Raw genomic sequence first — 27097 nt, 5'->3', positions numbered from 1 at the left:
ACCCTTCTTCCTCCACACAGCCATTTTCCACACGCTTTTAGCCTATTTCAAACTTCTGCATCCAGGCTCAGTGCCTTGCCCTGATGTCCCAGCTCCTTCTCGCAGCTTGCTCTGAGCCCCAGAGCAGGCACTGAGCCCCTGTCCCCACTCAGCCATGGCTGGGGCTGCCAGCACAGAGTGAGGGGAGGGGGATACACCAGGTCCACCTGGCAAACACCTCCAGCTTGTGTTTGACAGAGCCTTTGGGACCACAAGTTCTGCTCCTGGCTCTGTGCTTTGCCTTTGCAGTGGGGTGTGTTGGATGTGTGCAGCCAGCACTGGCAGCAAGGACAAGAGATTTCGAGGACATTATCCTGTGCCCCCAGAACCCAGAGACTCTCCAGCCTTCATCCCCTTCAGTGGCTGACCTTGAGGAGAGCACCTTGGACTCTCTGTGTGGAGACAGCACCACGTCTAATGAAAATCCATACTGAGAGGGTATGCAAAGATCAGACTTGATTAATTCTTTCCAGAGGTACCTTCACAATGTCAACATTGATCTGCTTCCTAGACGCACAGTTTTCTCTTGGCTGACAACCATATGCCAGTCAGAGCTCTGCTGTACTGTAAATTTAAACAGATATGGAGATAGGATCATTAAAATACCCTGAGAATACACAGCAAGTCATTGTTTTGCTGCTGGTGCTGAGAAAAATCTCACAGTAGCACTGAAGAAATAAATGCTCTGGGCCACTCTTATGGCAAGGAAGTTAATCTGACAATGAAATTGGATGAAATGCCTGAGGTTAGGAACCAGGACGTGGGTGTCTTGTGCTGTCTATGCTAAAAACTTGCTGCTTTATAAAGGATAGATGCATTTTATTTCCAGCCATAGCCAGCCTGGTCTCTACAAGTGGTCCCTCCCTCATGGAGTGCCTGCGTTTCAGGCTGCCCTCGGATGTTTTTCCATTAGAGATGGTTTAGGGATAAATCATTTCATCCTGCCAGAAGGCAGCAAGCTCCACCACCATCTGTCTTCCTGCATATGCAGGAGGACCTTTTGGATTGAGACTGCATTTCCACAAATCTGGAGTCCTGTAGGTACACTGGCTTTGGATTCATGCAACTGAGACATTCAGATTGACTTCTGATAGGCTTCACCTGCATCTGAGGAGGGCTTTAGCCCCAAAGCCTTTCAGCTGTTAATTTTCTAATTGAATTCAGGTGCAACCAATCTTTGTTAATGGACAGGTTGTCTTTCATTATGAAAACAGAAGACTGTACACTGAGGAGGTCCAGTTGGCATCTCCAACTGGAGTTTTTAATTAATTTTAATAATTTATTTTATTAATATGTATAGTATTATTGTCACTATTATTAATAGTGACTACTATTATCAATAAAATACACAAGTCAGAGCTATGTCATTTTGATGTTCTTTTCAAGGCCAGCTTCACCATTACTTACATGTCTTCCTGCTTCTTTTTGTTCATCTTCTGCTCTGTATGGTTTAATTTTAAGTCAAATTAAACTATTAAATGTTAAAAAATGTAAAAAAAAAAAAAATTAGAGACTTCTTAATTTAAAAAAAAGTTTAGAGAAATAGAACATAAATACATAACATCTTTTTTCCTGGGGCCCAAACTTTGAAATCAAAGCTTGTAAATAATTACCACATGACAAGGACAATACATGCACCAAAGATGTATCGATGGCTCTGCTGTCCTAAAGGTCACAAGCACACATGAAAGATCTCCTTGCCAGGGTGAGGTGCCCAAGAAAAATACGTTGAGAATTACTCACCTTTCAAAGAAGTTGCAGACAAATGAGAACGGCCTTTCAAAGGGGCAGCACGATTGCAACCAGATGCCTTCCCTAAAACGCCTCTAAAAGGCAAATTAAACCAGCAGCTCAGCAGCATCTTTGCCACCCATCATGCTGGCATTTCTAGAGAGGGAGGCTGAAAACAATCCATAAGGAGCTGTCTGTGCAGAACTCGGAGCCCTTCCCACGTGCTAATCTATTCCATCCCCTCCTCGTGCCTCACCTGTGCCTCCTGCATCTCCCAGGCAGGCATTAAACAACACGGGCACGTCTCTGAGCCTTCTGCTCCAGCTGAAAACCGCTCTGACTGCCACAAACACCCGGCCAAGAAGACATCACAAAAGTACCTAACCTCATCTTGAGAGCGGGAGGGGAAGAGTTATGAGAACAAGTTTAAAGGAAAAGAAAGGGAGAGAGAGAGACAGAGAGATTTTATTGCTCAAGGGAAAAAAAAAAGAGATTATAATTGAACTGCAGAAAATTCTCCACATCACGGGTAATGATGCCTGGGTTACCTCTCTTTATCTGTGCAATAGAGATTAGCAGACGGGGTCATAAAGGGAAATTAAAGTCAAATAAATTCTGGGCCAGCACTTGGTAAGTACTGATTTCCTACCATTTAGAAAAAGGAACATCAAATGAAGTGGCAGAGCATAAGGCAGCAGCCAGTGGAGAGAGCCACGCTGCCATAAACACAGAGCTGAGCAGGGCCAGCCCCCTCCCCTGGCCCAGACTGCCCTGGGCAGGGCTGGGGGCATCCCCCCAGTAGCAGGGATGCTCTCACACTCAGCCCCTGAACCCTTCAGCAACTTGGATCTCAAACAAGGCAGACATCAGGAGCAGCTCTGGGGATGTGAGATGTTATCTCCCCACTGGTTTTTATTGCCCCTCCCTGAAAGATGGAGGAATGTAAAGCATCCATGTGCTGTGACAACTTCCATGAGGAGCTGGAGACTTCACCACAGTCCCTGCCCAGACCCCACACACCCACCCTTCCTCGGGCAGCTTCCTCTGAGCCCCAGAGCAGGCACTGAGCCCCTGTCCCCACTCAGCCATGGCTGGGGCTGCCAGCACAGAGTGAGGGGAGGGGGACACGCCAGGTCCACCTGGCAAACACCTCCAGCTTGTGTTTGACAGAGCCTTTGGGACCACAAGTTCTGCTCCTGGCTCTGTGCTTTGCCTTTGCAGTGGGGTGTGTTGGATGTGTGCAGCCAGCACTGGCAGCAAGGACAAGAGGTTTCGAGGACATTATCCTACGATTCCCCAGTCCAAGACCCCTTCTCTAAAATTTCTGGGGGGAAAAAATCTCTCAGAATTAGGTTTCTGAAGGTATCTCAGAAACTGAGTAAATAAAACATCTGGGAAAAAACAATCAGAAAACAAACCAAAGCAGGCATTACTACAAATCACTTTGGATCTGTTGAAAGCCCTTTCCTGCTTCTTTTAGAAGTGACTGTTGCTTGTTACAAATATTTTTTCTTTGGCTTTCTTAAGTAACATTTACTGACCTTCACAAAAATATTGCAGCATTGCTGGCCAGTAAAATATTCAGAGAACATTCTGGAGGAAAGGCAATGTCTATATTGAGGTATCTTTATTCTTTTCTTGAAGTGTCAAATTAAATCAGCGTTCACCTTCCCCTCACCAGGTTGGGCAGTACATGAAGAAGAGGAAGAGGGTTTGGCTGTCAGAAGCTGTCAGCTGGTGAGATAGCTGGACAGCCCAGCCCAACCTGTCCAGTGCCTGTTACTTTGATGGTGAACTGGACCTTACATCTCCCCAGCAGTGCTCGGGGCAGTTGAGCACGAAACGGGCTTGGCAGCTGATAGCAAGGGAAGATTTGCAGCCAGCAGCCTCATGCTTATTCCTCAGAGCTGGGACAGTCCTGCTCCTTGGGGAGTTCAGACTTTCTCTACAGTGAAAAGAGCCTCGTTAGGTTTAAGTGGGGCAAGGGAATTGGTCCTGCAAGAGAGGACTGGGACAACTGGAGGAAAAAACCCGGGGTGTGGGCAGCAAAGATGGACAGAGATCAGAGAGAGGAAGAAGCCCATCTGCACTCATCACCACTCTCCCCTTTCAAAAGAACATGTTCCCAGCCTTCATCCCTTCACTCCCTCCCTCTCCCCCTCTCCAGATTTTCTCTTGCCTTACTTGCTGCTGTTTGAAATCAAGCACTTGGTTTACCCTTCTCAAGCAGAGCTGATCTCTCCCAGCATGACTCTGACTGCAGCGGGAGGCGCAGCGGGAGGCTGGCTATGGAAACCTGGCATTAGTATCACTTTCAGATGACAGCAGATCAGAGAGCTGGACCTAGGAGCGAATTAATATAGGGCTAGGATTCACTTGGAGGGTTTGCTGCTGTCATACTCCTCTGAAGATGTGAGAGAGAATTAATGTGAGGGGCTGGGATTCTCTCTGTGTGCTGCAGTGGCTGCCTGGCATCCTCAGAGAGCTCTAGGATCTGGGCTGAGAGTGAACACAGAGCCAGCAGGTATCCCAGAGAGCAGGAGGGAGGGTCACTTGGCAGGGCCACAGGTCACTGATGACCTCTCTGATCCCAAATCCACCAGTGCAGGTGACTGACGGTTGGTTTAACCCCAAATCAACAAGCAGTGGGCAGGGGTCATCTTGCTCTGGCATTTTCCTGAGTGATTCACACCCTTCCTTGGGGACTGATGCAAAAGGGGTTCTGGTGGAAAACCACAGCAATGTTCCAGATCTACAATTATCCAGTCAGTCATGGAACAAGGCCCCCTCCCCAGATCCACTGGGACTACCTTTAAATGCCTTTGGATAAAAGGGAGTAGTTGATCACAATGGGCCCCTAATCCCTGACCCTCTGCACAGGCAGGGACAGAGCAGGTTTCTCCAAGGAGACAGAATTGCAACTAAATTTTCCACCTCTGGGTACCAGAAACTGGCTTCATGTGCAGGAGCTTCTGATTATCTAACAGCAGAGCTTTATCCATAGACCCTAATCCCTGAAAAACCCAGTGTCTGGTGCCCTTAAACAATTTCTCTCACCCTTGGAATCACAGTGGAATCACACCTGGAGATTTCCTGGTTTTGTTTCCTGTGGCCCACAAAGCACCTTCCCTCTCTGGGGAACTTTTTTGCCCAACAGCAAGTTGGGCACATTCTCAAGGACTCATGCATTGGTGTCTTTGTAGCCAATAGAAAAGGGTGCAGAAAAGATGGAGATAAAGATCTTTCATTGCAATAGAAAGTGACCCACATTTTGGGGAGGTTAATGGTTATTTCAAACAATACCTCCCTGAGCCAGTGGCTCTTCAGGGCAGGAGGCAAAGGGAGGATTTGCTCCCTCTTTTCAGTGGGAGAAAGAGTTTTGGAGCCTGGAGCATAAACACAGCTGAGAATTCTGAAAATAGACAATATCCTTCAAATGCAGCCTAGGGATGGGATCAAATCACTACATATACCAATTTCTCTGGAAGAGAAAACAACCCAGACCAAAAAGAGAGAGGAAGTAGGGCCTTGGAAGCCAAATAAAACAGAACAATGGGAAAGTGAGCACTGGAGGAAACAGCTCCAGATAATTACATTGTGCAAGCACCATGCTGAGGAGCAGCATATGCTGGAGGAGCCCTCGCTGGGGACACAGGATGAGCAGGCAGGAGGGTGGCCAGGCAAAAACCGGCCCCTTCAAAGCAGCACACGCCAGGCCAAGCTCAGAGCAGCTCCAGCTCTGGTGAGCTCAGCACAACCATGCCAGGGATGAAAAAATCCCTGTGCTTGAAACAAAATCCCTTCCTTCCACTTCCTACAGCTCCTGGCAATGAGCAGCAGAAGAGGAGCTAATATTGTAACAGATATTTGAGTCACAAATACGGTGTGGCAAAGGGGGATGTGTGTCAGGCACAGGTATTGTACTTGCAGGGAATGCCCCAACAAAGGAAAAAATGATGAATCTGACTCCATGGAGACTCCATCTCCACAAGGCTAATTTATTACTTTATAATACTATACTATATTAAAGAATACTATACTAAACTATACTAAAGAATACAGAAAGGATACTTAATGCTAAAAAGATAATGATGAAAACTCGTGACTCTCTCCAGAGTCCTGACACAGCTGGCTCTGATTGGCCAAAGAGTGAAAACAACTCACAGCAGAACCCAATGAAACAATCACCTGTGGGTGAACAATCTCCAAACACATTCCACATGAGCACAACACAGGAGAAGCAAATGAGATAAGAATTGTTTTCCTTTTCTCTGAGGCTTCTCAGCTTCCCAGGAGAAAAATCAGGGGCAAAGGGATTTGTCTGATTGAATTCTGGTGTGAGTTGTTTGACTCATTGGCCAATCGGGGCCAAGCTGTGTCAGGACTCTGGAAAGAGTCACGAGTTTTCATTATTATCTTTTTTGCATTGAGTAAGTATCCTTTCTGTATTCTTTAGTATAGTTTAGTATAGTATGTTTTTCAATATAATATAGTATCATAAAGTAATAAATTAGCCTTCTGAGAACATGGAGTCAGATTCATCATTCCTGCCTTCGTCGGGGCATTCCCTACAAATACAATAGGGTGTCTTCACCCTTTGTGTAATATAAATGTAATGAACCTAAATGGGCGCAGATGCACCTTAAATATCTGTGTTTGCTAACTCAGCTCAAAAGCCCCAACTTATCTACAGAGATTTACCTGCCCTGCCTGCCTGTGACAGCTTTCAAGAAGCACAGAAAGCAGCAAGTCCCACTAGAGGGCTTGAAAAGTGCTCTGAGAAATACTCCATTAGCAGCAAAAGCTGTCCCCAGAAATACATTAGTGATCCACAGGGCAGAGCATTAAGTTTGGACATTTTGTCAGCTTTTCTGAGAGGGCAAATGCCTTACCATGCGTGTCTTCCCAGCCTCCATCCCTCCCAGCATCTCCCCACCCTGGCTCATCCTCCCTGGCCCCAAAATGAGGAAAATGTCATTTGTGCAGGACACTTCAGTGACTCTGCCATCAATCCCTGGCAGTTTCATTTCAATATCGACCAGCTCTGTGATGATAATTGATGAGAGATGCAAGTGATGGAAGAATGAAGAGAGCAGTGCTGAGCAGATCTTCCAGCCCAGATGGCAGGAAGCCTCTTGCTGTGTCTCATCTCCATCCCATTTGCTCTTTCAGAAGAGAAAAATAAAACTAAAAAACCCTTTTTATTTCCCTTGATTTTTTAATTTTTTTTTTTTCCCTAGGAAAAGGCCACTGCAATTTTCCAGATTCCAGTTTGCAATCAGCATATTCTGAGTGTTGGAGTTGAAAAGCCTTTCCCTGAGAGGGAATAAAGCAAAACAAGGAAGGGCAGAGGGAGCAAGGTGGGATGAACACGCCATTGACAATCCAAAACCCACGCAGCTGAGCTTAAAGCTTGGAGGGATTTTGTCTACAAATCTCTCCCCCAGACACCCTGCTGGTGAGGGCAATCTGGAAAGCACAAAGTGACAATAGGTCAAGGGTTAAACTCCCCATCTCAAAAAGCAACAGGGTACATGATCCAAAGGTTTCACTGAGACATCCAGGAGGAATAAACTTCCCTGAAAAACCACTTGATTAAGAGAAATAAAAGAGAGACTGCAGCAACACAGCCACAGCTTCCTCAGTCCATTTTAATATCCCAGCCAGCGTGGATATGTTGGTTTATATTCCTAATGCTGCTCCTCTCCAGCTGCTCAGGATGGGCTTTTAATATCCCCATCCCAAGAAACACTGCACCCAAATTCTTTTTTTGTGGTGTTTTCCACACTGAGGGAGAAATCTTGGTAGCATTTGGGAGCATTTCCCCCTTGGCTGGGAGAAGCAAGGATGCCATTTGGAGCAGTGCCCAGGCCGTGGTGCTGTGTCAGTGTCAGCAGCTCTTCCCCTCAGCCCTCGTGCAGGGCTCAGTCCTGGAGCTGCTCTCCTCCCCTGGGCTGCTGAGGCCACTGTGAGGTGAACCTTAGGAGTGAGGGATCTTAGAACCCAAACTCCAGTGTGAGCTCTCCTTTATGCCTTTTTCAGGCTATCTAAAAACAGAGGCCAGAAAAAATTAAGGGAATAAAAATCAGTTCTGTTTATTGAAGGGCTTTCAGGTGCATCTCAGGCAGATGAAGCCCCACAGGGGCTACACCCAAAATGGATGTCAGGTCTTCACACTTTTATAACTTTGGTCCATTTGCTTATTGGGGGTTTATCTGCCAATTACAGCTCCAGCTAATGAAGTCATTTACCCCAAGTTTGCTCCCCCCACCTCACTTTTGTTTCCATCTCTGGGGCCTCAGGCAGTGAGGTGTCCTTGATTGCCAGGCCTGGAGAAGAATTGTTGTGTCTGCCCAAAATGGGAAAGCAGCAGCTAACATTGTATATGGACTTAAGAGTTATATAAAATTTATATATATATATATATGTATATATATATAAAAAAAAATATATATATATATAAGATTTTCAGGATTACAAATATATGAAAACTATAAAAGCTAAAATCCTAAGGCACCACCCTCAGAGTCACTCCAGGAGTGGGTGAAAAAGCAAATGGGGAGGTTTTATGCAGTTACACACACGTGTACACCTTGAGCTCCTCGAGGCTGCTCTCAGAAATGGCTCTGAAATGTCCCATAAATAGAAGCAGAGTAATTGGAAGGTATATTCTAATAGCTGCAGCTATAATAACACCCCCTCCTCCCCACTTTCCTCTTTAGGGGTGATCTGCCAAAATGAGAAACAAAATTACTGTGTCTGTTCAGCAAATTCTTACTGACAAAATCTTTAAGAGTTGACAAGAGTAATACACTGAAAATTAGTTTACAAGTGTTTCAAGTTTCAAAAAATCAATCAAAATCAAATTAAGTTCTGAAGACACTGTCTGTAGAGTTTAAGGAAAATAGAGATCAGCTGCAGCAACGTGAGATGAGGGGCACAGCTTCTGAGCAGAGACTTGAATCTGCTCTGCCCCCTCTTCTGGTTTAAGGTAGAGAGCCACAACAGTCACAAGGTCTTGCTGATTCTCTGGATAATCTGAGGATTAAACAAGAGCAAACCCAGCCTAAGTACTCCACAACAGAGTCCTCAGTGTGGCACTTCCCACCCTAAATCTATGTGGAAACCAGTGAGCCATAAACTGGGGGTTACTGATACAGGGATGGTGTTCTCTCCTGCTTCCTGAGCATTTCTTACACACATTCCCAATGACAGAGAGAGAGAAAAAAATAAATTAAAGCTCATAAAAACTGTCATCAAGGAGGAAAATCAGTTTATAAAACAGATCTGTTGCAGAAGCTGGCAGAAGCAAGCCTGAGCTAACCTAGAGCAGGGCAAGGACAGAGTTCAAGTCCATTTAGCATTGAAACCTCCTCATGTTCCCTTCTTGGCTGCATGATCTCAAATAACTGAAGCCTGTGCTGGCCCTGGTGTTAGTGAAGAAGCCTGGGACTCGATGTCTTCTTGAGAATTTGTGAAAAAAAAAAGTGGTGTGAGAGTCTGTGGTGTTCCTGAGCAAGCAGAGCCTTTCTGGGGAAGCAGGAGCGGGGCTTGCTCGGATGTGTTGTCTTTTTTGCCCTTCATCCATATGGTACCCTGACCCATCCTGGCCCAGCAGATCCAAGAGCTGGTGACCTACAAATCCTCAGCCATCTGCTTTGCAAATTCAGCCTCCACCCAGCTCTCCTGCCTTGCTGTTTCAGCACTCACTCACAGTCAATGGGCTTGCTTTAGGTTTCCAATTACGTCTTAGTTAATTATATTCCTCCTTGGGGTCCTAGAGGCCCTGGAAATTTTCCCCCACTCTGTCTTTTCCCATAACTGTGAGTCAACAGTTCAATTATAGTCTCTTTATACAGGCATGAGAATTTGTTTCTTGGGCAAAGTTCCTTGATAAGATGATATGCTACATAAATGTCTCTAGCAAAACACATTTCACAGTGAATTTATCTCTGCACAACTTCCCTGCCTTATAGCACCTTATCATTCCAAGACGTCTCAAGGCACTTTCCAAAAGGTGTGCAATAATAATACTTCACAGTTAGACACAGCCTTTCATGGGAATGTCTCGGGGCTGTGTGCAGGGAAGCACTCAGCTCCATCAAACAGCTGGGAACACCGAGGCCAGGGATGTGGGAGAGAGCTGCCCAAGGAATAAGGGACATGTAGGGTTTGTGCTGGGCTCCAGGACAGCAGGAAGCCTCTCCTCTGCCCCTAAAGCTCTCACAAGTTCCACCAGAGTTGGGAAGCAGCCATGCTGTGGAGAGGAAATACATCCTTGTGTTGAGGGCATGGGATGGGGACTCAGCTCTCTGTCCACCTCATTTATCCTACACCAACACATGTGTGTTAGGCAAGGAATAAAAACCTCCCAAGCTGCAAGTGGCTGAAGGTTTGTGATCTGCTTTGTGTCTATTCCTGGCCTGCAGCAGAGCTGAGCAAAGACCCTGTTTTCTCTGGGGACAGAACTCAGTGCACTGCTGGGATTTCCTGAGAGAGGAATCCAGATCCACTTCCTGGCACTGGGCATTCCCTTCCCCACCACACATCCCCCCATCTTCTATTGAGCTGTCTCCCTTCATCCCAGTGTCCTTGTCCCAGCTCTGCCTGTCACCTTCCTCCTCATTCCATCACATTCAGCAACCTCTCCTGTCCCTCCTCCCTCCCAGCCCAGCTTATATCATCAAAAAATCACTTTGGCACCTTCACTGTCAGCAAGCGGCTGTTTATCTGCTATATCATTGAAAAGATCTCCAAAGCCAGGCTTGGAAAACAGCCCTTTTTTTATTTGATGCAGGATCATCTGAAAGGAGGATGAGAAGCAGTGAGAATATGTTTTCCTTGTACAGATCAATGTGAGTTTAACCTTCCCCCACAGCAGGCCTGCCTGCCCACCTCCTCAGTTCACGTATTTCTCCCTCCTGCCTGCTTTGCTCCCCCTTCCTGCATCCCAGTGTCTCCAGCACTCCTGGCACATGCACCTCTGGGTCCTGTGTGCATCAGGGCAGCATTTCTGCCTTGCCAGAACAGCTCCTTTTGGTCCAGGGAAGGGTTTCCTTGTCAGCCAACTCACAGACGCAGTCACCCCATGGATTTCAGATCCTTTTGGTCTCCTCCTTACAGCTCCCATGCTGTACCCCACACAGAACTCCTCTTCCAGCTGTTGGAATTCACTAAGTGAATTTTCCATCTCTTCCCTTTCTTCCCCCTCTCTGGGGAAGGAACAATCGTGTCCTTCTCTCATGCCCCCTTCACCTCTGCCAGTGGCAGATTTACTCCTGCTTGGCTTCCTGGCAGCTGCTGCAGCTGCAGCCCTGAGCAGGGGATCCAGCACCTTCCTGTCCCATTCTCACTGTGCTGCATTCCCGGGGATCAGAAACAGGGAGGGGAAGGGGTTTGGGTCCTCTGGTGCAGCTCTGAAGGTGCAGTTTTAGAACCACCTTGATACCAGATCAATATTACGATTTTGTACACAGGGAAACTGAGGAACGTTCTGGTGGGAGGACACACCCATGGTGGCAGCAGTAGGAGGTCACTTCTTCCTGGCTCACACCTCACTAATGTCTTGGCTAACAAGGCAGAAAGTCTGAGCCAGGGTGAACATGAGGATGGTCCATGCTGCTCTTACCTGACAGGTACAGATCAACCACCATTCCCTGTGCTTAGCCAGCCACAGGAACCTGTGCCAAATCCATTTTTAAAGACAAAAGGAAAAGCCTGAGTCCTTTCTCAGCTCAACATCGAGCAGCGACCCCCATCCTGCTATTCATACCCAGAGACAGAGAGGCACTTCTCCCTTCTCAGGAGATGGGAGGGGAGCAGACAGGTTGTTACTGTAATAGCAGGAAAGACACCCACCACTGTGCTAAATGATATATTTATATGTACCACGTAACGAGAGACTGCTCCTGTTCCCAAAGCACCAACAGCCTGAGGGAGAAATGCCAGTGCCTTCTTCAAGGTCACAGGGAGGGCATCCTGGTTTCAGACAGCACAGGGAAAGATCCACTCCCTGTTCCTCTCTACCTCCTTCTTCACAAGGAATGTGCTTAGCTAGGCTCTGAACCCAGTGTCCACACTCAGGAGATGACATTTATTCAGACAGACAGGGAGAGTGACCAATCCATAATCCAGGTCCTTCATCCCTCACCCAGGACCCTCATCCTGCAAGAAAGGAGCTGAGAAATCATCCCTGCAAAGTTAGCAAAGGAACAGGAGGGATCCCAAGAGCCAACAGGCACTTTTAAGTCTCACACACACAAAAAAAATAAAATTACAACAACTAGAGCTGATGTGTTCAGTCCAAACCCAGGTGCTGTCAGAGATTAGATGCTTTTGCAGATAAAAGCAGGTAATAGGGACCAGATAAGGACAATAAAAGGAGAAAAAGAGAGTGGGGGAAAAGGCAGAGATGAAAGGCCAGAGAGCAGAAGGGACAGCAGCAGATCAGGCTGACAGATCCACAGATGGGGCTGTGCACCAGGGCTTGGGTGCCAGGAGATGAGGTACTTGGGACACATCCTTGCCCCACAGCAGCAGGGCCTCCTGTGCCTGCCACCTGTGCTGCTCCAGTGTGGGACACACATAGCAGCCCCAGCAAAGCCAGGATTGCTGCTGTCCTGCTCAGGAATGTGAACAAGAATCTCTGGTTCTGGTCACCCTTCCCAGGTGGCCCAGTACGAGGCCACACTGGAGCTGCTGTAAACAAATAACAAAAGCATCCAGGGAGGCCTGGCCTGGGGGATATTTCTGTCCTGACCACAGAGAAACATCCATCAGTGTTCTTGAGCACTGACTGCAGCAGCTCCATCAAGGATGACTCTGCCTTTGGAAGTCAAGCATGATCTAAGGAGTGTCCTGCTCTCCTCCATGCCCTGCCTGCTCTTTCCTTGCTCTGCAGGGCCCAGCTGGTTCTGGCCAGAGCAAGCACAGCTCCTCTGCCCTGTGAAACAGCCTCGAGCCTCAGAAGCTGTGATCAGTGCCTGAGGGCAGCTGCAGTGCCTCAGGGAATTCTCTGTGCAGCAGGAACAGGGCAGTGGTAAAGCTGCAGGGTCGCTGTCCCTCTGAGGGACCTCATCCCTTCGTGTGGGATTGTGCAGGCACAGTTTGTGGTGGTTGGGGTGGGGCTGGCCCAGCCTCATCCCCCATGGCACAGCTGTGAGCAGCAGTGACAGCAAGGAGCCATGGAGTGCCCAGGTGTGCTGAGCAACCCCCAAAGGAACAGAGGGCACACAGGGGCAGTGCATGAATGTGAGTAGGATAAAAGGTTGGGCTGAAGAGCCAGAAGAGTGGACACTTGCAGCCCTTTAATGTGTTATGATGTTACCCTGTGTGGATTGAAGATTTCTGATATTGTATGGTGGTACTCTGTGTGTTGTGGCCATCTCAACTGTGACAGGATTGTCTATGGAAAGCCATAATGGAATATTTGGTATATTATCCCCTGTTCCCCAGGCTGTCTGTGGTGTTTGATCTCCCTTCCATCCCATCCTGCACCAAGGGGATCTCTGTAGGAATGAGCTGAACTTTGCTTTCCTCTGTAGAACACTTGATGCTCTTACCTGGTTAAAATTCCATCATTACATCCAGAGGCTTGGAAAAGGCTCAGCTTGTCATTGCTGTGCAAAGCCTGCCTCCCCAGGTCAGGAAAGGACAAGGACACTTGGCTGCTCCCAAGGGATTACCTTATTTCACTCTCTTACCACTTCACACAGTCTGGGATTTTATGTTCCAAAATCTGCTGCTGTAACTGTGTTTTGTACTGGAGGTTGTGTTTTTTCTGCTGTAAGTTGGTACCACTCTTGGAGGAGTACTGGTAGAGAGTTTGCTTTCCTATACATATGTAGATATCAACTACACAGATATAAAAACCTGGATGTTTTCAGCCTCCAAGAACACTCATCCCAACCACCCACCTGCCCGAGGACAAGGATCCTCACGTGAACTCCTCTGAATAAAAATGGGTGAGTGGGAAAGAAAGGAAGAGCAAAGCTGCAGCATCATCATCCTCCCTGTTCCCTCCCTGCTCCAGAGCTTTGCTGAGCTTCCAGTGCTGTGGGGTGACCCAGGAATTCTGTTCCCTCTGTGTTACAGAGTCTGGCCCAGGTCTGTGAGAAATGGGCTCTCAGAGCCTCACTGAATGGGATGCCCCAGCTCTGGCCACTCATTTGCTGCAGTTAATTATTGCTGGGTGGGAAAGAGGCATGTTCAGGTTGTTTTTCTCTTTCTTTCAAATCCATGCCATCTCGATGGGATGCAGGAACTCAGCATGCAGGGTAATAAACTCTGGGCCTTCAGCCCAGCAAAGGGAACAGCCCCAAGGGGAGACAACTTCTTAATTCCCCTGACTACAGGCTCCTCTTCCTTGGCAGCTATCACTGAATTCAGCTCAATTTTTGTTCTGCAACAGATTTCCTTTAAATCCCCATTGAAGGATTCAGCAGTGAGCTTAAACTGTCGGTGATGGGATTGAAAAACTTCAGTGGGATGCAGAGACACCATCCCTGCCTTGGATTTTGTGGGAGCTGAGGGGGCCCAGCACATTGTGCTGCTTCCCCTGCATGATGCAGGATCAGGCTGTGAGCCCTGACACTGCATTGTCCCCCAGAATTCCCCCTGCACACAGCCACCACTGCTGGGGACTGTGGTTTGTCACTAATAGAGAAATATCCAACTCCCCCAGTGATTTATCTTGTCTTTGAGCAGAATGATAATTCCCAAATCCGCTATTCCTTCTCACAAATCTGCAGTCCTCCTCACTTACCAGCCTTCTTGTTGACAACTAAATATTAGGGGCTCTGAAAAAGATTTTGAAAACCTGGAAAGATCCTGAAAACCTGGATTCTCCCAGCAAGCTGTACACTGTGCTGGCAGCCTCAGTGGAGAAAACTGCTTTCAGAGGAGGCTTAAAACACAGTCCTGGTCATTCCTTGCAAATAAATCTTCCTTTGTGGTTTTGGGAAGCTGATCCTGATGTCTGTACCCCAGTAAAATTTCTAAGTTTCTTTGCAACCTATTTGGTGGCAAGGTGAGCCCAGTAATTTGAATTTAAAGGGTGCTTTGCACAAATTTTTCTTTGCCAGGTGCTTAGCCCCCACCATGGCCTAGAAGTGATAGCCCTCAGATGAGCTTGGGCAATGATATAAAATGGAAAATTGTCCCTGCACCTGTCCCAGAGGACTCAGAGATTTCCAGGGACAAAGAGAGGTGAGGGTAGTGGTCACTAGCAGAATAAATGAGAAAATCTATAGGTGAATGAATTGAGTAGAGCTGCAGTGACAAATGTAACATGTTCATGGGCAGCAGGTATTGGGGTGAGCGTGGCCCCAAAGCACATCCACAGCCAGCCTGCTTTGTCCCTGCTTTCAGCACTCAAACCTCAGGGCTCTGAAGCTGTGTGTGATCAGATACAACTTTTCCTCTTTTCTATTCACCCCTTCTCATGCCCTGGAGGAACCCACACCTCAGGGTAATCCAGTCCTTGCTGCACAGCTGGAGTTGTGAGGAAGAGGGAGGAGGAGGGAAAAAAGAGCTCAAGGATAGTCATTAACCACCCCAAACCCACCATTCATTCCAGCTCCACCTGGGCCCACACACAGCTGGAGCCAGGGGCCAATTTTCAAATTCCTCCCTCTTCTCGTTTTCACAGACACTTCTCTCTAGCTGGGAAAGACAGAGACCATGGGCTCACACAGCACTTGACAGGAGACCCAGGTTATTGATTCACAGCTCTACCTCCCTGAACTTTTCTGGAGGAAAACAGGGCTGCTTTGCATAAGGCAGGCATATGCTGCAGCTTTGGCACGAGGAGAGCCGCTTGGCATTTCCTTGCCAGACTTTTCCCACCCTCCTCTGATGCCATCTGCCTCCGTGAAACACTGCAACTCCCATCTGTCAATTTTGCTGTAAACACACAATTATCCAGGCTGCTGGGGGGGAAAAGTGGCACAGCCAAATCTCGGCCAGTCACAGAGAGGGACAAGTTGGGAGGAGTGTCCCTCTCACTGTCCCACCAGGCAGCTTGCTGCAGGGAGCCATGCCTTTTGCTTTCCTCCTTCCTTCTCCCAGTGGCACACGAGCTGTGGGTGCCACCAATCCCTCTGCCCATGCCCTGAGCCTCTCAGAGCATGGGGGCAAACTGAGAGCTCAGGCAGGGGCTGGTGGGGAGCTCCATCTATCCCCAGCACCCAGGCCATGTTGCTGCCATCTGCTTCCCTTTCTGCTGTGTCACAGCAGCGAGGACAAACCTGATGTGGACACCCATGCCCAGATCCCTGCAAAGATCCCAGAGACGGCATCCACCTGAGAGCAAGGTCAGCACCAGGGAACAGCCTTCCCTTGCCAGTTCATGCCAACAGCATCTCTGAGACCAGCTCTGCCTGTCTCCCACCTCTGGGTTTCGTTGCAGCAATGCCCAGATCAGATGCCAGAACTGCAAGGTTTAGGGGTGGGTTTTTTTGTTGTTTTTTTCTTCATTCTCCCTGGAAATTTCCCTCTTTCTGGCTGCGGGCAGCTTTCTCTGACCACAGCAGACAGCAAACTGCTGACAGCAGCCTGTGGTGCGAGCTGAGCCCTGTCAGCCCAGCTATCAGCAGTCAAAAGAGCTCCTCATCAGTGCTCTGAGATGCTCTCAATCCTTGCAGGGGCAGCAAAGCCAGAATTTCCCAAGCCCAGTCAATCTGCAGGGTGAGCAACCAAAGGGTGACAAGCGAGGAGAAGAGAGGAGGCTGCAGACAGTCACGGGCTGGGGGATGTTTTGGGGGGTGGGAGGTGATTAGGATTTGTTTTATTAAATCTTGGCCCCTGTGTGGTGTCTCCAGCCCAGGCACCAGCTCCAGCACCTGTTGGATTTAGCAGGGCAGAGGGAGGGGGCTGTGGGGTGGTGCAGGAGCTGGCAGATGGCAGCGTGCTCCCAGAGATAACACGGGCTGGTTCAGGGGTCACTAATTGGGTTTCTGCTTGCCTTTCATATTCCATGTGGATCCAAATGAGAACATGTGGTTGAACACACACAGAGCATCCTCTTTCCCCCAGGCCCTCTGCCCGTGCCCTCACCCACACACCCTGGGTCCCTGGGGTGTTCTCCATCCATCCACCAGCCAGAGCCACAGGGAGAGCAGGGAAGCAGCAGGGAGGGCAGAGGAGAGGCAATTAATGAACTCCTCATCCAGGGCAGAGCCTCAGGGCAGCAAGCAGCCCTTCTGTGCACACAAGTTGCCTGGAAATGCCACACCATGGGCAAGGGAGGTGGCAGCAAGGCCATCTCAAAGATTAAAGTGTGTGCAGGAGGACAAATTTGAGCCCCACACAGCTCTCTTTGGTGTAAATCTCCCTTTTTTAAATATATAAATATATATATCCTTTTTTTAATATCATTTTTTTATATAAATCTCCCTTTGGTGGCTGCACTCATCTTGCTGCTGGAAATGCTTTGAAGGGCAGCATTTAGGGAAGATGGCAGAGCTGCAGAGAAGAATCCAGCCACAGCACACAGAACCACAGAGTGCCAGCGTGGTTTGGGTTGGGACCTTCAAGGTCATCCAGTCCAACCCCCTGCCAAGGGTAGGGACACCTTACATTAGACAATTGTTTAAATGTCACTCAAGTGGATCCTGTCCTTTCCAAGTCCATCCCCAGCCTTCACCTCTGGCACAGGGCTACCCTTGAGGAAAACAAACTAAAAATCATTAAAATGTGCCCTGACACCTGCTTGAACCTTTGGCTACAGAGGAAGGCTCACTCCCAAAGAGGACAACTTTTACCCCAGCAGAGGTTTGGGGAGCACTTCACCTTTGGGGAGTCTTTTTTTGGCAGCCCCTCACTCCGTGGGGTGTCTCATGCACATTTTGTGCTGTGATGCATCTCCCAGGCAGAAGCAGGGAGAGATATTCAGGAATAGAAAGCAGGAAATGTGCACAAAACCTTGGAAGGGGGAGGAGGATGGAAGTTAACTGAGAAAAACACAACGCTCTTTGAAAAGAAAAAGTAAGAAAAAAAACCCCAAAACCCAACTCTTTCTCAAAGCATTTTGCAAATATTGCTTTTCCTCCCCTCCCTCATTTTCTGACAAGCTGCAATCAGCATTCAATATTGTCACTCAGTGCCCAATTTCAGAGGGGATAGGTATCCACGGAGCTCTTTAAATGAAATAAATAAATACATCTGGCCACGTATGGCAGGGGCTTAGCTGGGAGCTCAGCTCTTCTGAAAATCTGGTCAATCACGGTGACATTGATTCAGGACAATTACTCCTGATTTACACGGGTGTAAATGAATAGAATGGCATTAAACTGCTGACTGGGGAGTCCATACTCAGGCAGAGCTCATCAGAAAGCTGAGTTCCCATTCTGCAAAAGATTGAGATCAGCTTCCCCATCCAAATCAGGACAGAAATGGTCTATTTTTCTTAAAATGGAACAGAGAGAGGGGGAAAAAAACCTCGCTTGGGTTCAATAAAAACTTTGGGTTTGAATGCCTGGCATTTGTCATTTTGACTCTTTAAAAAGTTATTAATATCTAACAAAAGTAGGGAATGCAACTTTTCCTGGTATCATAATGCAATTCTTGGCTTTGAGTTTTCCTTTTGCCCAACTGAAAATTAATTGGGACTAGGGAGGACAGAAATCTAGGGGTTTTTACCAAACAATCACACCTGTCCTCCACCTCTTTTCCCCTCCTGCATTTTCCACTGTCACACTGTATCAGTGAGGTTTCCAAGCTCATTCTCACACCAGCCAGCTGCAATCCCTGCATCACCACCCTGGCACGAGCAGGCAGCTTTGGAAATGCACTCTAGGCTGTGTGAGGAGAAGGAGAAATGTCAGGAACTTGAAAAAGCCAAGTTTTTAGGGATAAGGTGTCTTCTCAAGATAGGAGCTGAAGGCAGAGAGGACAACCATGAGGAGGAGGGAAGGATCCCTGTCACAGTGGCACCCTGGCACATTTTTAGCCAGGATTAGTTTGTGGGGAAGGAGAGGAGGGGAAGAGGCTAAAGCTCTTAGAGAGCCCCCCCCTACAAGTTTGTAAAGTACTTTGTGCCTGGATATGTGCTCTGGACATAAATCACTGTAGCTCAGGATAAATGGGAGCCCGTAAGTGCCACGAACACTAATGACAACATTCATCAAAGCCTGAGCTGCTCCATATTGCACCAGTCTCCGGGATGCCTACGGACATATGGACCCAGCTCGCTCCAGCAGCCCCCACTCCCCTGCACCCTGCACTCCCTGGCAGCAGGCTCAGAGCCTCAGCCTCCCCTCTGCCAGCTGGGAGCAAAGCAGGAGACACAACCAGGCAGTTATGTGATGTCTCTTCAAAAATAAAAAAATATACAGGGATAGCTCCCCTTGGAGACCCACCTCACAGCATTTACCCATCCCAGTGGTCCTGAGCCAGCAGCACTCCAGATTCCCAAAATGCAGGTCTTGATCGTGGCCAAAACAAACAAAAAAACAAAAAACAACCCAACCTTCCATCCAAAGCAGCACAGGGAATATTCCCCAAAGCAATCAGTTTATGGAGACTCCATGGATAGTCTCTGCAAAGTGCACTGCATCAGCTTAATTGACAAGGAAAGCTGGGCAAAGCCCTGAGGAGGGGGTTTGAGCAGTCCAGAGCTGCTCCACAGCAACACCAGGCTGATACTGGGGTTTCTGATGGGAATTGAATCCCAGATTTATCCTCAGTGCTTAAGTGCCTCCCATGGGACAGGACAATCCAGCAAAATAGTTTTTATAAGTCTGAAGCAGCACTGGGGCTCTGAGGGAATGTGAGGAGTCATGTAAATCCAACCAGGACAACCACAGAAATGGTGAGCTGAGAAAAGAAAGGGCAGAGGCATGGGAGAGGGAACTTCTTGCATGAGGAGAGGCCGTTGAATGGAGAGAAGGAGATCCTTGCATGGGGAGAGGGAAATTCTTGCATGAAAAGAGGTCCTTGAATGGAGAGAAGGTGACATTTGCATGAGGAGAGGTCCTTCAATGGGGAGAGGGAGATCCTTGCATGGGGAGAAGGAAATTCTTGCAGGTGAAGTACATTTGATGGTCCTTGTGTAACAAGTCTGAAGGAAAAGGAAAAGTGAAGTTCCTAGGCCCAACATTTCTCGGCACAGCCTCAATCATCAAATAGGTCAGCCTGTAATTAATTCTATTTATTGAGAGATGTATTAAACTGAAATTTCTCTGCTGATGTGTGTCAGGTTCAAGAGTAAATGTTCTCAAAGGGGAATTGCTGTTCAAAACTCAGAAGGAACAGAAACCTTTCAGGATAAGGGAAGCCAGGTGATATCCATTGCATGATTCACAGCAGGAACCTAAACTGGGTCTCTTTCATACCCCCGACTGAGCTGATTTCTTGCTAGACCAAACTCTTTCCCTCTGAAAAACCTGAAGGAACAAGTTCTTATTTCAGTCCTGGATAAGGAAAAAAAAAAAAAAAAGAGCAGTGTAGCCTTCTCATTTCCTGGCTTTGAGCTTTAAGGACAAGGTGAGCAAGTGATTTCCTCCATTCCCTAATTTAGTTAAGCATGTTGCACAAGCTGGGTTCAATTTAAACACCGAAGGAAAGGTTCCATCCATAAATGACATGATTTCTACTAGAAAAGAGGGAGAAAAGCACAACTCGAGTTGTACCCTAAGGTAAGAGTTTTTATAAGTCTGTGGCAGCACTGGGGCTCTGAGGGAACATGGGGAGTCCTGTAGATCCAATTAGGACAACCACAGAAACAGTGAGCTGGGAAAAGAAAGGGCAGAAAGGGGGTGTCTGCAAAGGCAAAAGGGAATTTGTTTGCTTGCTCACTTGTTTTCTTAAAACCTCTCAGAAAGTTGATTTTGTGTCTGAGCTAAAGAAATTCTCTCTGGAGATGTTTATCCTAGTCCTCTCACTGCTTTTCCATGGGCATGGAGGGGGGAATATCAGCACAGACTGAGGGGGAATGTGGCTTTACCCCAGTGAAAATTTGCATTAGTTTTGGACAGTGCTCTGAATCCCTCAGAATATTCATGAACAGGAGCATTCACTCAAATAGAAATAAAAAAGTTTATTGAAATATGAAACTGCAAATAGAAATGGCTGTTTGGGGCCCTTTGCAGCAATTATGGAGGAGACATTCATTTTCTAGCTTTTATATGCAACTCAAATGGTGCTTTAATGTAATTTTATAATTTATTTACTCAGGGAAATCCCAGCTTAGTTGTAGCATCTGTTTTCCTTTTCCTCCTCCCTCCAAACCCCTGTGCAGACCATTATGATTCCATACCCAGTTATAAGCTGGAAGAAAGGCAGATGATGCTCCTGAGGCCACAGTGGGAGCTAAAATCACCAATGAACTTGTAGGACCCCCATTGCCAAGGTCATTTTAATGTCATCTCTTAATATATTTTGTCTTTAGAGTTGTCAGACCTAGGAAGGGACTGGGCAGGGCATGGTGAGGGGGAGCAGAGGCACAGGCTGTGTTTAAGGAAGGCAGGATGGAGTGGGGCACTCCAGTGGGGTCAGGGTCTTTGGAGATGCAGAAAAGAGGGGAAAAAAGGTGTCTTGGTGGGGTAAAATTAGGAATTAAAAGCCACTTTTTTCCAGGTGTTGGGCAGAGATCACCTGGAAAATACCATGGTCATACCTCTCCCTCCAGAAGTTCTCCTTCCATCTGCATCATCTGTCCAGGGGGATTGCAGCTCACACAGACAGGGAGCAGCAAGAGGAAACAAAGGCTGGAGGACATTCCAAAGGCTGGTCCAGGAGGATGCACATCACTGGCAGAGCCTGGAAAATGGCCCAGAAATCCCAGTGCAGCAGCAGCTGCAGTTCCAGTGGATATTTCATGGGGAGGGGCTGTAACTCCCAGTATTGCCCAGGGACCAAACACCAACACCTTGAGAGCTCAGGCAGTGGGGAGTGCTGGGGGAAGCAGCTTCCTTTTCCAAGCCAGAAATCTGGGGTTAGAAAAAGGACTTTTTGTAATACATTTCCTCTTTCATCAGATCTGCTGCTCAGGGAGGAGTTGGAGAAGTCAGAGATGCAACATAAGGGCTCTCCAAGTTTGAGCCCAGCTGCACCACACAGATAGTTTTAATATATATATATCTATAGGTGCCTACCATCTTATTAGACTGAGCCAAGTCAAGCTGAGTTCTCAAGACAGTTAATTTCATAATTCCCTCATTTCATGGGTGAATTTCATGCGTAGAAATGCAAAGAATTAGTGGGATGAGTGCTCTTTGCGGGTATAAGACCAAATGAAATCTGGATGGAAGACATTTTCTTCCATGAAAAATGTCAAGTTATTTTTAGAATTCTAGGGAGAAAAGAAACTTCATCCTGGAAGGTCAAAAATTTTATTAAAAAGTCAGGAAAATAAATTCTTAGGGAATGAAAGTTTTCCTGTTTCTACTTCACTAGAAGTTTAATAACTTTTTATCCTCTTTCTGCTATTGCCCCTCTGAGTCACATGTTCAGGGCAGTCTGTGTGTTCCCAGAAAGAGAATTTCTCCAAAGGGTCTGGGATTGCTATTTGCTCAGTGAGTCAGTCCCACAGACATATCCAAGGTGGCTTTGAAGTTTAAGAAAAGCAAACATTGCAAAGATTGAGGTACAGATAGTTGCAAGCTCTTTCCCTCAGTACAGGAATCCTGCTCCGTGTCACTGCCCTCCACCTCCAGCCTTTCCAAAGTGAGGCAGATGTGGTATGAATTGGCTGCTAAGATGCAAATAAATAAATAAATAAATAAAATCCAGCAATCTGCACTGCAAATCCCAAACAAGCAGCTTTTCAAACCCAAGAACATTTCCAGGGCCATTAATCACACACAGCTCGCTGCTACAGCAGGTGACCACAGGTTAATAAAAAAGAGCTGGAAATCAAACCCAAAAGTGAAATGTGATGGGAAACACACTCTCTTCCTCATCCTTGGATGGCAGGAGCTGAGCAGTTCTGTTGGTTCAGGTTTTTTGAGGGCAGTAGAGGGAGTTTTGTTCCTCGAGGCTGGGTCCTTCTGGCCACCAGAGCATTTCTGTCCCCTGCTGCCAAGCAGGACAGAACTGTCACTGCTCCCTGAGCACCCTGTACCCCTGACTCTGACCCCAAACCTCTCTGCATCCAAAAGAGGTGTCTGCCCAGCACTGAGGCTTCCTCTGCTGTCTTTGTTTCAGTCTGGTTTATGTTCCCCTGCTTTACCATGGTCATACCTCTCCCTCCAGAAGTTCTCCTCCCAGTGCTCCCAGTCCTCAATCCCCTCAGGCTGTGTCCAGCTGGGTGGGATGTCCTCTGCTCTTCTTTTACGTGGGCTTGGAGTGACAGGACAAGGGGGAACAGCTTCAAAAGGGCAGAGGGCAGGGCTGCATGGGATATAGGGAAGGGATTGTTCCTTGTGAGGGTGTGAGGCCCTGGCACAGGGTGCCCAGAGCAGCTGTGGCTGCCCCTGGATCCCTGGCAGTGCCCAAGGCCAGGCTGGACACTGGGGGTGAGAGCAGCCTGGGACAGTGGGAGGTGTCCCTGCCATGGCAGGGGAGTGGCACAGAATAATCTGTAAGGTCCCTTCCAACCCAAACCATTCTGTGGTTCTGTGACTCTCCCTTGCCTCTCCACCCAGCCACAAACCTGCCCTCCTCCAGCTACCACGTTTGCATTTCCTCCATTTCGAGCAGCTCTTCATCATATTTCCAATTCATACAGAAAGAGTTCACCAGGAGAAGGTCAGAGATTTTTCTTGGGGAGCCTGATCTGAGTGGAGCCATCCCTGGGCCCCCAGTGCTGTCTGGCTGGGCAGTGTGGGGAAGAACCAGGGGAGAAGTGACAAACAGGGACAGGGGAGGTGACACTGTATGTCTGTGTGTGTGAGACCACATTTGTTTCACTGAGAACTGAAGGAGAAGAGCAATTGAGAGGAAGGGGAAAAATACATCAGTGGGAAAAAACCACCCAGATAATAAAAAAATAAGTGCAAGTGACTGAGAGAGCACATGAGGCACTTGTGAGCAGCACAGCCTCTAATCTCATTACTGCCCTCAGTTCAGGGGGCTGATGTACCCCTGAGGACAGGTTGGCATTTGGATGCTCCTCGTTAGGGAAAACACAAACTGGGAAAAGCTGCATTAACAAGCAAATCAATTTATGGTTGGCTGGCACCAGGGTGAATCCGGCTGTTTGTCACAGCACTTTCCTGGTGATGGATGGACAGAGGGAGCTCTGGCAAAGATCCCTCTCCTCCCTCTTCAGAGCTTGGTGGCGAGGGAGAGGGAAGGTTGTGGGATTTCTGTGGATGTCCCAGAGAATGGGGCTGAACAAACCCATCCAAAGATGAAAAATGTGGGTGTTTTTCACAGTGCACCACTGTTAAACCCAGCATCCAGCCAGCCTGAGCCCAGTGCCACACACCCAGCAGGGAAGTATTATTGTCACTGAAAGAAAACATCTCTGATTTACAGTAAAAGTAAAAAAAAAAAAAAACAAACAAACAAACAAACCCAACAAAAAACCCAACAACAACAAAAAAACAACCCTGATTTCAGCCTAGCAGGGGAATAAAAATAAAAATCTCTACTATCTGCACAAGGATGATGCTTGGAGGAGCATCCCAGGAGGCAGGCAGGACAGATTCCTGGCAAACCTTGGCAGGATCCCTTGGACCCTCCTTGCCATCTTTTTCAGGCTCAGAAGGGCTGGGAGGGGTTTGGGACTTTGGGGCCTCTCAGGGGAGAGGCCTCGCCGGGGTAAGAGCATCATTCCAGGGGAGTCAGTGGCCAGGAGGGACATCAGCAGTGATTTGTAAATCCTTGTTTTTTCTGCTGAGGTGAGCTGCTGTCTCCAGAAATATAAAACTTCAGATCTCACATCTTTACACTGCAAATAGGAAAAAAAAAAAAAAAAAAAAAAAAACACAAAAACTGTGAAACTTGGACTTTCTCCACACCCCCTCCAGCAAAGGAAACCTCTGGCTCTGAAAGCTTCCTCCAAGGCACCTTTTGCAGAACAAGGATGTCAATCACAGGGTTTTGTCTTGCTCTTTCAGGATCCAGATCAAAACTCTCCGAAGACAAAATCCTTTTCACAGACATCCGTGGCGGGTTTTTTCATCGCACTGTTATTTTCCATTTAGGAATCTGATTGAATTAAACCTTCCAACCCCTCCACAAGGGAGAAAGAGAGGAACAGCCTGTACTGAAGTGTCTCCTGGAGGCTTCAGGGAGAGACTGGCAGCAATTTAGCACTAACCACTAGTGCAGAGGGGACTGTGGGCTCTGAATCTCTTCCCACCTGCACTGATGTTAATCGGGTGTAACTCCACAGACTGCAGCCCCACGGGCCAAGGGCACAGTCAGGCCACTCTATCCTTTTACCTCCTAAATACCCTGTTTTCCAAGCAAGCTGAAGTGGGAATTTATAGGAATAATAATGATGATTAATCATGATTTGCACTTTTCCAGCATTTTTCTTCTTGGGAACTCGAAGCTCTTCTGAAAGTGAAATTAATTATACTTTATAACCCCTCTCTGGAGTAGGTCAAGGACAGTTAGGGGCCGTTTCCACTTCCCAGGGAAGCAAAAGGAATGTGTGAGCAGCTCCAGCATAGGCTGAGACCAAGGACCTGGCACTGAGCAGAGACCATGAGGGGCTCAGAGGAGCAGCAAAGCACCACGAGCAGAGGCTGGGATGACCCTGAGATTCCCAATTCTCCTCCAGCCAAACAAGCTTTGGTTATAGTTGCTAGTGAATTGTTTCTCTTGTGAGAGATGAATGAAGTAATGATATTAATAATAATAATATTATTTATTTGTTTCTATGGTGGAATATAATGAGAGCTTTTTAATTTTCTTGTAACACTTAAGGGAGAGTTGTCCATGCTACTGATCCATGTGCTGGGGATAAAGAGGAATAACTGAGTTGGGAATGATTCAGATTTATTTCCCCTCTTCATCTAATTAAGACCAGGAATTCAAAGCAGGTTCTCTGGTGTAGCAGGTGAACATCTCCCTCCAGAGCTTCTCAGATGTTCTGCTCCCACTCTCCTTCTTCCTTAACAGAAATTTGACCAAAAATATGAGAATTCTTTTCCAATAGTCAGGCAGAGTGCCCCCAAGCTTTGGACCCCAGAGCCTGCATTTCACAACAGAAACACTGAGCCTCTCTCAGCCATTCCTCCTAATCAGGCCCCGTGTTCCTTATCCTGGTGAAGCTGAAAATACACTTACAAGCCAGCAGCTTATTTCACAAGTGCTCAATTAATTCACAGGAAGCCTAAAACCTCAGCAGAAACCTCAGATTTCACAGGTCTTGTTGGCTGTGAAGGAGCTGAGGAAAAGCACAGCACTATGAAACCAAGGCACGCAAGCCAAAAAGTTATCAGCAGGCTGAGTCACCACAGGAAGGCTCCTCCGTGCCACAGGAGCTCAGCAAACCCCAGCCTCCCTCTCAGCCCAGATTTCGCCTCCTCCCTCCCCATCCTGCCTCCTCATTTCCAGCTCCCCACAAAATAAATCCTTTAGTTTTAGCTGGAGTTCAGTTTCCCCACTCATGGGGAGCTCAGGAAAAGGGCGAGGTGCTGTGTTGTAAATACAGGCCACTGATGAAGGAAGGAATTATGAGGAGGACTCCATCTTATCAAAAGCTAATTTATTACATTATATGATATTAAAGAATACTATACTATACTAAAGAATACAGAAAAGATACTTACAGAAGGCTAAAAAGATAATAATGAAAACTCCTGACTCTCTCCAGAGTCCTGACACAGCTTGGCTCTGATTGGCCAAAGAGTGAAAACAACTCACAGCAGAACCCAATGAAACAATCACCTGTGGGTAAACAATCTCCAAACACATTCCACATGAGCACAACACAGGAGAAGCAAATGACATAAGAATTATTTTCCTTTTTTCTGAGGCCTCTCCCTGCCATTCAGCTTCCCAGTAGAAAAACCCTGGGCCAAGGAATCGTGTTCAGGGAATGCAAATGCCACAGTGCTGGGTTCCAGGTTTCTCATTCTCAAAGCCCAGGTGAGTTCAGCTGGGTCACAGTGTTTGTGAGCTGGAGAAGTGTGGGAGGGAGCAGGGGAATGAGGTGGGAGTTCCCTGGAAGGTCCCCGTGCAGTCCTGGGGCTGCTGCAGGTGGTGACACTGAGGTCCCCAGGGAACAGCTCCCTGGGAATCAGCAGCACTGTAAGGTGGAAAGCAGAGCATTTAGTGAAAAAGGGAGCTCTCCTGCCCACACAGCTTGGGGTGTCTGTGGGGACACCCCCTGCAATCACCAACACTTGCTGAAGCTCCCTCACAGGCAGCTCCACACACCCAGATAGTGCTGGGGTGTAAAACAGGTAAATCAAGAAATAAACACAAA

General features: G+C 47.5%; 2 long non-coding RNA genes across 2 annotated transcripts; one reads left to right on the top strand and one right to left on the bottom strand.

Moving 5' to 3' along the window:
* Positions 1-225: 225 nt before the first annotated feature.
* Positions 226-2440, bottom strand: LOC135283312 (uncharacterized). The gene is made up of 4 exons (XR_010349143.1): positions 2319-2440; positions 2027-2160; positions 1783-1939; positions 226-603 (listed from the first exon to the last, which is right to left on the bottom strand). It is a non-coding gene; the product is annotated as an uncharacterized LOC135283312 (long non-coding RNA).
* A 17445-nt stretch (positions 2441-19885) lies between these two features.
* On the top strand, positions 19886-22747 carry LOC135283246 (uncharacterized). The gene is made up of 2 exons (XR_010349090.1): positions 19886-20405; positions 21346-22747. It is a non-coding gene; the product is annotated as an uncharacterized LOC135283246 (long non-coding RNA).
* The last annotated feature ends 4350 nt before the right edge of the window (positions 22748-27097 follow it).

The sequence above is a fragment of the Passer domesticus genome, chromosome 18 (genome assembly GCF_036417665.1).
Source record: "Passer domesticus isolate bPasDom1 chromosome 18, bPasDom1.hap1, whole genome shotgun sequence".
Taxonomy (NCBI): Eukaryota; Metazoa; Chordata; class Aves; order Passeriformes; family Passeridae; genus Passer; species Passer domesticus.
Note: the sequence above shows the minus strand (reverse complement) of the source record. Positions and strands in the feature narration are given on the sequence as shown.